This window comes from Caretta caretta, chromosome 11 (assembly GCF_965140235.1).
Source record: "Caretta caretta isolate rCarCar2 chromosome 11, rCarCar1.hap1, whole genome shotgun sequence".
Classification (NCBI taxonomy): Eukaryota; Metazoa; Chordata; order Testudines; family Cheloniidae; genus Caretta; species Caretta caretta.
Genome location: NC_134216.1, coordinates 41,289,006 through 41,302,025, shown reverse-complemented (window position 1 = coordinate 41,302,025; position 13,020 = coordinate 41,289,006). Strand labels below are relative to the sequence as shown.

At 41.0% G+C, this 13,020-nt stretch overlaps 1 long non-coding RNA gene across 1 annotated transcript in view; it reads left to right on the top strand.

Moving 5' to 3' along the window:
- LOC142068453 (uncharacterized) overlaps positions 1 to 13,020 on the top strand; it is a 54,529-nt gene that overhangs the window by 39,117 nt on the left and 2,392 nt on the right. Inside the window, exon 3 of the long non-coding RNA XR_012664280.1 lies at positions 9,761 to 9,921. This is a non-coding gene — a long non-coding RNA (uncharacterized LOC142068453). The remainder of the gene's footprint in view (positions 1 to 9,760; positions 9,922 to 13,020) is intronic.

Here is a 13,020-nt window from a genome sequence, read left to right as displayed (position 1 = left end):
GTTCCCCAAAACCCTTGTAGTAAAACCATTCTCTAATTCCCACAGTAAAATATATAAACCGTTCAGCAGTTTTCTATTTCCCTCTCCATGGAAATCACTTCCAGATCATCACCCAAGAGTCCACCAGTATTTTGTTTCCAGCTCCTTTTCCCTCTGCTCCAGGGCCCCAATCTCCAGGCCTCCACCTGAGGGTGGCCAGACGACTCATGACTCTTTACTACAGCACTCTAGTCAGGTCTTCCCCGACAGAACTCACCACAATGTTCCATTCCCCAGGTCTCTACTTGTGAGCTTTATTCCTGCTCAGGGAACAGCCCTCCAGGACCATCCTGGACTCTTCCAACAGCCCCCCACTCAGTTCTTCATCCTGAGGACTCCCTCTCCCGCAGTGTTCCACTCCCCAGGCCTCCCTGCCTGTGAGTCCTACACCTGTGCCTGAGGATTCACCCTCCAGCAACAGCCTTTTTGCTTCTGGGCTCAACTTTCCCTAATCAAGCTAGATCTTCTCCTTTTCCTAGGGGCTTCATTTCAAGCCTTCCGCTCTTCCACTCCCCAGCTTTGGTGAGTTCCAACCAACAGCTCTCTTCTAGCTCTCCTCAGAGCTCAGCTCTCTCCCCCAGGTTGTCTGTACCTTTCTCCCAAGCACCTCTTGCCAAGTTCCCCATTGCTCTTCATTCTCTGAAGCAACCCTATGGCTGCCTATATCCATTGGTCATATATGATTCAGGTGGCCAATTAAGGCCAATTGAAAAGCGGCTGATGAATCACAGGTGCACTGGCCTGTACCTCTTAAAGGAGCCACTAAGCCTGTTGACACAGCATTTATATAGACTGGGTTGAATGGGGAGGTAGATGTAGGAAGGCCAGAAAGGAAGTTGCAGTAGTCAAAGGAAAAGATGAGCAAAGCCTGGATAAAGTGTTTGTTGTTTTCAGATGGCTTTTTGTTTTGTTTTTGTTTTTTTTGTTTTTTTTTGTGGTGGGTTGTGGGAGCAGAGAGGAAAAAATTGGTTACAGAGATGTTAAAAAGGAAGAATTAACAGGATGTGTCAACAAAGCCACCATCCTGGATGTGATGGGAAAGAGGAGTCAAACATGACATTAAGATTGTTGGTCTGGATGACAGGTAAGACAGTGGAGTTTCCAATAGAGAAAGCAAAGGGAGGAAGAGAGGAATTCAGTTTTTAGCATGTTTAATTTCAGTTGGTAGTAAGGATGAGATTTACAGGAGCAAGATTCTTTTCCTCTACAAATAACAGGTTTCAGAGTAACAGCCGTGTTAGTCTGTATTCGCAAAAAGAAAAGGAGTACTTGTGGCACCTTAGAGACTAACCAATTTATTTGAGCATAAGCTTTCGTGAGCTACAGCTCACTTCATCGGATGCATACTGTGGAAAGTACAGAAGATCTTTTTATACACACAAACCATGAAAAAAATGGGTGCTTACCACTACAAAAGGTTTTCTCTCCCCCACCCCACTCTCCTGTTGGTAATAGCTTATCTAAAGTGATCACTCTCCTTACAATGTGTATGATAATCAAGGTGGGCCATCTCCAGCACAAATCCAGAGTTTAACAAGAACGTCTGGGGGGGATTAGGAAAAAACAAGGTGACATAGGTTACCTTGCATAATGACTTAGCCACTCCCAGTCTCTATTCAAGCCTAAGTTAATTGTATCCAATTTGGAAATGAATTCCAATTCAACAGTCTCTCGCTGGAGTCTGGTTTTGAAGTTTTCTTGTTGTAATATTGCAACTTTCATGTCTGTAATTGCATGACCAGAGAGATTGAAGTGTTCTCCGACTGGTTTATGAATGTTATAATTCTTGACATCTGATTTGTGTCCATTTATTTTTTTATGTAGAGACTGTCCAGTTTGACCAATGTACATGGCAGAGGGGCATTGCTGGCACATGATGGCATATATCACATTGGTGGATGTACAGGTGAACAAGCCTCTGATAGTGTGGCTGATGTGAGTAGGCCCTGTGATGGTGTCCCCTGAATAGATATCTGGGCACAGTTGGCAACGGGGTTTGTTGCAAGGATAGGTTCCTGGGTTAGTGGTTCTGTTGTGTGGTATGTGGTTGCTGGTGAGTATTTGCTTCAGGTTGGGGGGCTGTCTGTAGGCAAGGACTGGCCTGTCTCCCAAGATTTGTGAGAGTGTTGGGTCATCCTTCAGGATAGGTTGTAGATCCTTAATAATGCGTTGGAGGGGTTTTAGTTGGGGGCTGAAGGTGACGGCTAGTGGTGTTCTGTTATTTTCTTTGTTAGGCCTGTCCTGTAGTACATGACTTCTGGGAAATCTTCTGGCTCTATCAATCTAATCAATGCGGGACTGCTATGGGTACCCGCATGGCCCCACAGTATGCCAACATTTTTATGGCTGACTTAGAACAACGCTTCCTCAGCTCTCGTCCCCTAACACCCCTACTCTACTTGCGTTATATTGATTACATCTTCATCATCTGGACCCATGGAAAAGAAGCCCTTGAGGAATTCCACCATGATTTCAACAATTTCCATCCCACCATCAACCTCAGCCTGGACCAGTCCACACAAGAGATCCACTTCCTGGACACTACATTGCTAATAAATGATGGTCACATAAACACCACCCTACACCGGAAACCTACTGACCGCTATTCCTACCTACATGCCTCCAGCTTTCACCCTGACCACACCACACGATCCATTGTCTATAGCCAAGCTCTGCAATACAACCGCATTTGCTCCAACCCCTCAGACAGAGACAAACACCTACAAGATCTCTATCAAGCATTCTTACAACTACAATACCCACCTGCGGAAGTGAAGAAACAGATTGATAGAGCCAGAAGAGTTCCCAGAAGTCACCTACTACAGGACAGGCCTAACAATTCGCCTGCACATCCACCAGTGTGATATATACCATCATGTGCCAGCAATGCCCCTCTGCCATGTACATTGGTCAAACTGGACAGTCTCTACGTAAAAGAATAAATGGACACAAATCAGATGTCAAGAATTACAACATTCATAAACCAGTCGGAGAACACTTCAATCTCTCTGGTCACGCGATTACAGACATGAAAGTTGCGATATTACAACAGAAACTTCAAATCCAGACTCCAGCGAGAGACTGTTGAATTGGAATTCATTTCCAAATTGTATACAATTAACTTAGGCTTGAATAGAGACTGGGAGTGGCTAAGTCATTATGCAAGGTAACCTATGTCGCCTTGTTTTTTCCTACCCCCCCCCTCAGACGTTCTTGTTAAACTCTGGATTTGTGCTGGAGATGGCCCACCTTGATTATCATACACATTGTAAGGAGAGTGATCACTTTAGATAAGCTATTACCAACAGGAGAGTGGGGTGGGGAAGAGAAAACCTTTTGTAGTGGTAAGCACCCATTTTTTTCATGGTTTGTGTGTATAAAAAGATCTTCTGTACTTTCCACAGTATGCATCCAATGAAGTGAGCTGTAGCTCACGAAAGCTTATGCTCAAATAAATTGGTTAGTCTCTAAGGTGCCACAAGTTCTCCTTTTCTTTTTCCTCTACAAAGTTGCTACAAAATAACAGTAATAATACCACTAATAATAGGTACCTATTGTGTCCTCATAAAATTAGTATTGCTATTCAGAGGATGTGAGGGATTTGCTCATAATGACATGATAATGATTGTGTTAAACTTCACTCGCCAGTTACAAATTTTCAGCATATTATAAAATCTATTGCAATAGCACCAACCTCTGGTAGAAGACACTATGAATTCCTAGATATATAAGCTGGCATTGGAGCTAGATAGATATTGCATCACATAGATTGCAAACAGCAAATGCGGGCATTAAAACCCTCTTTGCACTATAAAAAGTGTATACAGAGCTGATGTAAATATATACCGGAAGTTCCGATATAGCTACCGGTGTTTGCATTACTCAGAATCAGAAGTGTATCCAGGGCTAAGAGGAGAAAGACTGATGGGGGTGGCCATGTTTCACAACAGGCAAACCTAAAAGATTCTTGTGCCTGCCTCAGAGTCACTTTGCCTGCTCTACCTGCAACAATGTTTTCACAAGTGAAGGGTTAAAATCCATTGCTGATGTAATAACCTGGTATATGGATTTGTGTACAGGCCCAAAGTCCAGAGTTTGGTCATAGGCCTAGCAATAGCTAAGAGAAAGCTGAATAATCAAAGATAACCTTGCTTTTGCTAAGATATGCCTGGTCAGCAAAACACCAGATGTTGGGGGCAATAATTGTGTCTTATTCAAAGTTGCAATAAGAACAAAGAAGCCCTGTTTCTGTTGTGTTAGTTTCTTCTGAGGGAGATGTTCTTCCCACACATCCAACCTTGAGCTTATGAAAGGTTCAAGCATGTCAGTATAAGATATGGCTTCCTCCCACCTCCCTTTCCCAGGAACCAATGCTTGCCTTAAAACACAAATAAACAACTTGAAAGATAGTTTTTATTGACATATACTTTCACTGTTTCTTTGCTTTTACCCCTAGATATGTATCTGATGGACAATCAAAGGAGCTACTTCATTCCTAAGGTCCCCAAATTGAATCCAACATATATTCTATACTATTTATTAAAGTACTAATTAAATGCTAAATGTTAATTTGTTAACTTGATACCATGGGCGGAGACATTATGTAACCTTTTGACCATTGGCTACTGTGCTATCATGTCTTACAGCTAAACCTATGTGTGGGTGTGGGACTGCCTACCTCGTCACTTTCCCCGCCCATGGAAAATCCATATATTCCATTGTGATCAATTGATTGACAGTGTCTCTGAGCCTAATAAGCGAGATGACACTCTGTCAGCACTGTACATAATAAACTCCTGTGCTTGACCTCTACATGGTGTGGATTTATGTCCTTCAACAAGTTTGAATCTGGGTGGATTTTTTTTTTAAGGTAACTCATTCCCTTTGTACAGCAGAAGGCACAAACTCACCTGCTAGAAATAAAAAGCAAGAAATAAAGAAAAGCACTTTGATATTCCCTTCTGTGTCTCCATTAATAAGTTGGGAATATCTCATATGTCGTAGTGTCAAACACTTTGAAAGCATTGTAATATTGTTGAGAATTACACCACCATTCACATGCTATTAATTGTATCTGAATTTGTGTATACTCACTTAAGGGAAAACTTAAGTAAAATGGCCTCAATTCTGTATTGTAATTATAGTTACGGTAGACCTGGAACCGGCAATCTGTTCCAGGAAAGTAAGATTCTCTGTTTGGACCCCCATTGATTTCAGTTGAGCTTTCCAAAGATGCCCAGGTCTACCGATGAGGAGCAGCTTGTAGGACTGGACATTATGGACTCAGTCCAACTCCCACTGTAACCATTGGGAACCTTCTCTTACTTCAGAAAGAGTTGGCTGGGGCCCCAAATATTTATGTTGCAGTTCCTTGAGAAACCCTCTCAAGACAGACCTCTGAGCCAGTTGCTCACATTTTGTATAGCCCAGAAGTGCAAGAGTCTAAGGAACATAGAGACACAAGGTCGATGAAGTAATAGCTTTTATTGCACCAAATTCTGTTGGTGAGAGAGACAAGCTTTCAAGCTTACACAGACCTGAAGACGAGCTCTCTGTAAGCTCAAAATTTTGTCTCTCCCACCAACAGAAGTTGGTCCAATCAAAGGTGTTGTCTCAGCCACCTTGTCTCTCTAATATTTTGGGACTGACACAGCTACAACAACACTGCATACATCTAACGAACATACTCAAATTAGTTTTAAATCCACAATACCACAATTTTTAAATCAATAATAGTTTTAACAATATTTTAAAAAGAAAAAATGGATTTGAACTGTCATTTATTCTGAACCATGGATTAAATACTATTTTTAGCTTAAAGAGTGCATAATCTAAAAATATAATAAACAGCTCATATCTGGTTATACACAGAAAAAATGTAGACCCACAAGCAAATGGCATCCATTCAAGAATTTTGAAAAACATCCAGTTAAAAGGTTACAGTTCAAAGAGTTTTTTTAAACTTGGATTTATTTGCAGTTCAACAAAAATCTCCAGTGTCAACTTCCTCTTGTTTAAAGTAAAGGGTACTGAGAAGTGCTGAGCCAATAGCAGAGGGATAAGCCTAAATAGGATAGCATAGAATAGAGCATCTTGATGCCCCTGAAATCAGTGAGAATACACTTCATAGAATTAGGCCGTACATAACTTCTACATTTGTGCTATTCATTTTATGGCTCTAATCTACAACATTATCTCTCTTTTCTAATATGATGGAATGCAACATAAAGTATTATTTCTGATATCAACAATGTATGTTTTACATGCAGGTGAAATTTATATCTCAAAGAAAATGGTGCACTTTGCTCTGTGTATTAATGTTAAAGCTCTGGATGCAAAGTCAGAACATTTAGTGTACAATATGAAACACTGGATAAATTGCTCTGACATCGACAAAAAAGGCAGCTGGAATCTTGGCAATTTATGTACAGTGCTACTCACATGCAGTAATGTATCAAGTTAAAATTAGAGTCTTTTATATATATACACAATTTTAAAATAAACAGTATCTGAGTTTCAAAATGACATTTGTCGTGGGGAAAAACAATATCTAGTGTGTAATAGACAAACAGTATACATCTGAGCACACTATCAAAAGAAATAATAAGATGGGCTTTAACGTTTCCTGGACAAAGCAATCCCTAAATGGACAAATTCTGTTCTCACTCACATCCAAATGTATCTTATTGGCTTCAGCTGGGCTGTAGTGTCTAAATAAGACCACCATTTGGCCCACACTTTTTAATTGTCAGATTAAGGCTGCTTTATCTGTTTGTAAGTAGATCAGAAACAACAACTAGTGCCGAGTTAATTAAATTATAAATTTGTGATTAATATCTATAGATATCTCAAAGGACCATGTTTTAATTAATAGTAATCGTTTGGACACTCAACGCATTTCAGCTACCTATTTATCCAACAAATTCCACTATGTCAGCTTTAGTTAAACAGGGAGAGATGGGCATAAGATTATTTATTGCAGCACCAGTTGTGCAAGCATAATAAATCTCTTGAACATTACACCTGGTGCTTTCCCAGGAGCCACTTGGGATAGGTGCCATGAAAAGCTTGAGCAAAACACTAAGGTGTTCAGCAAACGTTCATAGGACTATACATGTATCAGTGTTCTGGACTCAGGGAATAAAGAGAATTCAGATTGTGCTATCTTTTTTCAGCATAAACTCCTATATTCAAAGATTAATAGAGCTGAGAAAACATGGACCATAGGTCAAGAAAGCACCTTCAACTATTATATCACCAGTCATAGAATCATAGAATCATAGAATATAAGGGTTGGAAGGGACCCCAGAAGGTCATCTAGTCCAACCCCCTGCTCAAAGCAGGACCAATTCCCAGTTAAATCATCCCAGCCAGGGCTTTGTCAAGCCTGACCTTAAAAACCTCTAAGGAAGGAGATTCTACCACCTCCCTAGGTAACGCATTCCAGTGTTTCACCACCCTCATAGTGAAAAAGTTTTTCCTAATATCCAATCTAAACCTCCCCCACTGTAACTTGAGACCATTACTCCTCGTTCTGTCATCTGATACCATTGAGAACAGTCTAGAGCCATCCTCTTTGGAACCCCCTTTCAGGTAGTTGAAAACAGCTATCAAATCCCCCCTCATTCTTCTCTTCTGCAGGCTAAACAATCCCAGCTCCCTCAGCCTCTCCTCATAACTCATATGTTCCAGACCCCTAATCATTTTTGTTGCCCTTTGCTGGACTCTCTCCAATTTATCCACATCCTTCTTGAAGTGTGGGGCCCAAAACTGGACACAGTACTCCAGATGAGGCCTCACCAATGTCGAATAGAGGGGAACGATCACGTCCCTCGATCTGCTCGCTATGCCCCTACTTATACATCCCAAAATGCCATTGGCCTTCTTGGCAACAAGGGCACACTGCTGACTCATATCCAGCTTCTCGTCCACTGTCACCCCTAGGTCCTTTTCCGCAGAACTGCTGCCTAGCCATTCGGTCCCTAGTCTGTAGCTGTGCATTGGGTTCTTCCGTCCTAAGTGCAGGACCCTGCACTTATCCTTATTGAACCTCATCAGATTTCTTTTGGCCCAATCCTCCAATTTGTCTAGGTCCTTCTGTATCCTATCCCTCCCCTCCAGCGTATCTACCACTCCTCCCAGTTTAGTATCATCCGCAAATTTGCTGAGAGTGCAATCCACACCATCCTCCAGATCATTTATGAAGATATTGAACAAAACCGGCCCCAGGACCGACCCTTGGGGCACTCCACTTGATACCGGCTGCCAACTAGACATGGAGCCATTGATCACTACCCTCTCAGTCTCAGAAGCATAGGTAAAAATCAGTCTATAAGATAATGGAAAATTTCATAAATTCATAGATTTTTTTTTTAAAGGCCAGAAGGGACCATTAATCTACACTGACTTCCTGCATTGCACAGGCCACCCAGAATTTCACCAAGTAATTTGTGAACCAAGTCAGTAACTTTCGGATGAGCTACAGCATCTGTTTTACAAAGATTCTAATCTTGAGTTAAAAAATTCAAGTGATAGAGAATCCACCATATCCACTGGTAAGGTATTTCAATGGGTAATTACCTGAACTGCTAAAAAAATTCCATCCGAATTTTTCTAGTTTCACTTCCAGACATTGGATGTTGTTATGCCTCAGTCTGCTAGCAGAAGGTTCTTTAATCTATTAGAAATCGTCTCTCCATGTAGGTTCTTATAGACTGCAAACAATCACCTCTTACCCTTCTCTATAGTAAGCTAGTTTTCATTTCAGTAAAAAAGAAACTAGTAGAAGCTAGTTGCACTAGTGAAAAACAGTTCAAGGGGAGGCAGGCAAACCTGCCGACTGGTCCTGAGGAAAGACAGGGATGTGTTCAGTTTTGTGTGTGATGCAGCATGCCAATGTGGGAGCCTAACATCTAAATAGAGGAAGAGATATGATGTGAACTATGCATTTGTTGGGTTTCTTGCCACTACACTGAATGGCAAAACCATTCTCAGACCATATACCATTTTAAAGGGTCTAATTTTCAGACACGCCCATTGACCTTAATGGAAGCTCTGGATGCTTGGCACTTCTGAAAATGAGGTCCTTAGGCATGCTTTACCCTTTCCTGGATGCATGTCTTATAACTCCCATTAGCACTGAGGGGATAGTGGATTGCATTTAGCAGTGTGGATAAGCGTCTCTATTCAATAATTAAAAAATTAGAAAAAAACATTCACATTAAGATGTGACAACTTGTCCATAATTCCCATTGCAGAGGGTGCTTTACAGGGATTTCTGAAAACATATATTGTAGAGTGTGGTCTATTTAAAAAATATTCAATGAAAACCTTCATTTAAACAACGATAACATGGGAGCACAAACTGACAAGCAGGAAGAAATTCCAAAGTGAGGTTAAAACAGTATTTCTAGTCCTGTCATGCCTCGAGCTCGATTTTTTCTAGACTTTGACTTTGTCCTCTCTGCCCAAAAAGTTATGATTTTTTTACTGCAGGATAACTAACACACATTATTTATCCTGTGGTAAAATCCTAGTGGAGGCAAGGCACTATAGTTTTTACTGCGAAATCACTAGGCAAGATCAACAAGACACCCTTACCTGGGGCCGACCTCGTCTAGCCTACCTCATGGTAAAAACTGCCGGCTCCGTGTCTCCACTAGGATTTTATAGTGCATTAGTTATCCCATGTTAAATTAACAAAAACAAACCTCTTTTGCAGTGAAGACACAGCCTTTGAGAGCAACTCTGTGGGATCGATGTGTGAACTTGCTGCCACCACTTCTCAGCTCTAGCCATTGGGCCTAATTATTGCAGAAGTCTGAAAGCAGCGTGTGGAATTATGGACTACACAGCATGTGTTCAATGCCAGCTGGGAACTGAGTAAGTCATAGAGGGAGTAATAGTTAGGAACGGGATTTCAGTCCTTGTCTTCTCTTGCTTCCGTCAATTAAACCTCTAACTTCAATATTGCCTAAAAATAGTTTTCTTGCACGTGGCCAGCTTTTGATGCAGCTATTCTGAGTTCTTAGATGAAATGTTGCAGTACCTGCTGGTAAATTCAGCTTTACATTTCCGAAGTCTCTGTTAAAATCTCTTTTGGAGAATAAAAGCTATGCACGTCTCATGACTGCTGAAAGGGAAAGATGTAAGGTATCTCTCCTCTCTCTCCTCCTTCCTACTTTTTTCTGGCTGCTTTGAAGGAGACAGCGTTCTTGCAACAATTCCTTTCCCCTCCCCACAGATGAAGAAAGTCATTCCTACACCAGTGGTCTAATTGTTCAATGTTCCCTACATTGCCTTGCATGCATCAGCTCTTCTAATCAACATTCCTCACTCTGCCTGAGATCCACATAGAGTAAAGGACCACCAGTCAGACCACTGGCCTGTACAACAGCCCCAGCTGCTCTAACTTACAGCAGCCTGTCCCATGCTTCCTATGGGCATTGGTATAGCCCAAAATCCCTGTGGGGCCATGAACTATGGGCCCACTCCCTCCTGCCCTCAACTTCTCTTCATGCTTAAGTTAAGTCTAAGGTTGTTTGGGTGCTCTAATGTGCATTCCCATACTGTAAAATGTTTCAATTTTTTTTAACTCAAACCTTAATTCTGAATATCGTCAGTAATGCATTGTTCCTTGAATTACTGATCTGTACATTCAGCCAGGAATTCCACACAACTAGAAGTTTCAAATCAACATCAGGTCCTCAATGTGGAAACTATGGAAGATACCTTTCAAGATCCAGCAGGTACAAGGGAAGGGAGAGATGTATAGGACACATGTGCAGACAGCAGCTCAGACAAACCTGTAAGAAAATCAAGTTTACCTGCAAAGAGTTCTCCAGTCACCCAAGACAGGTGATTTTTGTTAGAGTCAAAAGAATTAGAACTTTCTGCAAGGGACAAGCCGACAACAGGTTGGTGCATTGCCTTCCCAGAGCCAGGAAACAACATGTCACTCTAAGACTAGATAGGCTTCTGAAGTGTATAGGCATGGATCCAGTGGTGATGATATCAGCACTAATAACATTGTGTTGCTGGATATCTTAGAGTTTGTAGATGACTTCAGGCAACTCAGAAGCATGCTGAAGAAGACTATCCAAGCAATCTTCTCTGAGATTCTTGCTATCCCATGAGCAAAGGAAGACAGAAAGCAGAAGATTTTGGAAGTGAATCACTAGCTAGATAAGTGGTGTAGGGTGCAGGACTTTGGTTATGTGGAACATTGGTCCACCTTCTATGGGGAGAGGGAGCTGTATAGTTAGGTTGGCCTCCACCTCAGTAGAAGGGGAACTAATCTCCTTGGGGACAGGCTGGCTAGAGTAGTAAGGAAAGGGTTAAGCTCCTAGAAAAAGGGGAGGGTAAAAAGAGGGAAGATATGAACACTCAGCACAAAATCAAGATGTTGAGGACAAGGAATCAAGGAAGTATATAAAGTATATAAAGAGAAGAAATTCTTGAATTGCCTATACACTAATGTTCAGAGCCTGGGTAACAAACAAGAGGAATTTGAATTTATGGTCACAAATGAGCAATTCAATCTAGTTGGTATTACTGAAAGCTGGTGGGATGATTTGCACAACTGAAATGTTAAAATCAATGGTTATAACCTATTTAGGAAGAATTGAATGGGCAAAAGCAGTGAGGGAGTAGCATCCTATGTCCAAAATGGCATTACTTGTTTCTGAGACATGGATAACTAAGAAGATAGTGATCTTGAATGCTTATTGGACCAATGCCCTAACAGATAAAGCACAAGATGGAGTATTGGAGATAAAGCACAAGATGGAGTCCTGGTCTTCACTGGGGGGGTGGGATAAAGTCCAGACCAGTAGTGTGTGTGCAGTGTACCTATACACATAGACTGGAAGAAACTGAACGTTCTGCCAATTTTTTAAAAGGGCAAACAGAATGACCTGGATAATTATAAGCCTGCCAGCCTGACATCGATTCAGGCAAGATAATGGAACAGCTGATACAGGACTCAATTAATAATGAATTAAAGGAGGGTGATGTAATTAATGCAAATCAACATGGGTTTATGGAAAATAAATTATATCAAACTAACTTGTAATCTCATAGAAAAAAAGATATCAAGTTTGGTTGATAAAGGTAATAGTGTTGACATAAGTGTAGACTTCCCTAAGGCATGTGATTTGGAGCCACAGGACATTTTGGCTGAAAAATTAGAATGATATACAATTAACTGGCACATATTAAATGGATTAAAAACTGGCTAACTGATAGGTCTTAAAATGTAACTGTAAATTAGGAAGCATCATCAAGCAGGTCTATTTCCAGTTGGGTCCCATAGGAGTCTGTTCTTGGCCCTACACTATTTAGCACATTTATCAATGACCTGAAAGAAAACATAAAATCATCACTGATACAGTTTGCAGATGACACAAAAATTGCGGGAGTGGTAAACAATGAAGAGTACAGGTCACTGATTCAGAGTGATCTAGATCGCTTGGTAAACTGGGCTCAAGATAATTGTGTGTTTTAATACAGCTAAATTTAAATGTATACATCTGGAAATAACTAACATAGGCCATTCCTTCAGGATGGGGGACTATATCCAGGAAAGCAGCAATGCTGAAAAAGATTTTGGGGTATGTGTGTCAATAATCAGCTGAACATACAATTCCAATGTGATGCTGTGGCCAATAGAACTAATGCAATCATAGGATGCATAAACAAGAGAATCTCAAGTAGGAGTAGAGAGGCCATTTGACCTCTGTGTTTGGCACTGGTATGACTTCTGTTGGAATACTGTGTCCAGTTCTGGTGCGCATAATTCAAGAAGGATGTTGATTCATTGAAGAGGGTTCAGAGAAGAGCCATGAGAATGATTAAAGAATTAGAAAACATGCCTTATGGTTATAGAATCAAGGAGCTCAATCTATTTAGCTTAACAAGGGAAGGTTAAGGAGTGACTTGATTATGGTCTATAAATACCTACAAGGGGAAAAATATTTAATA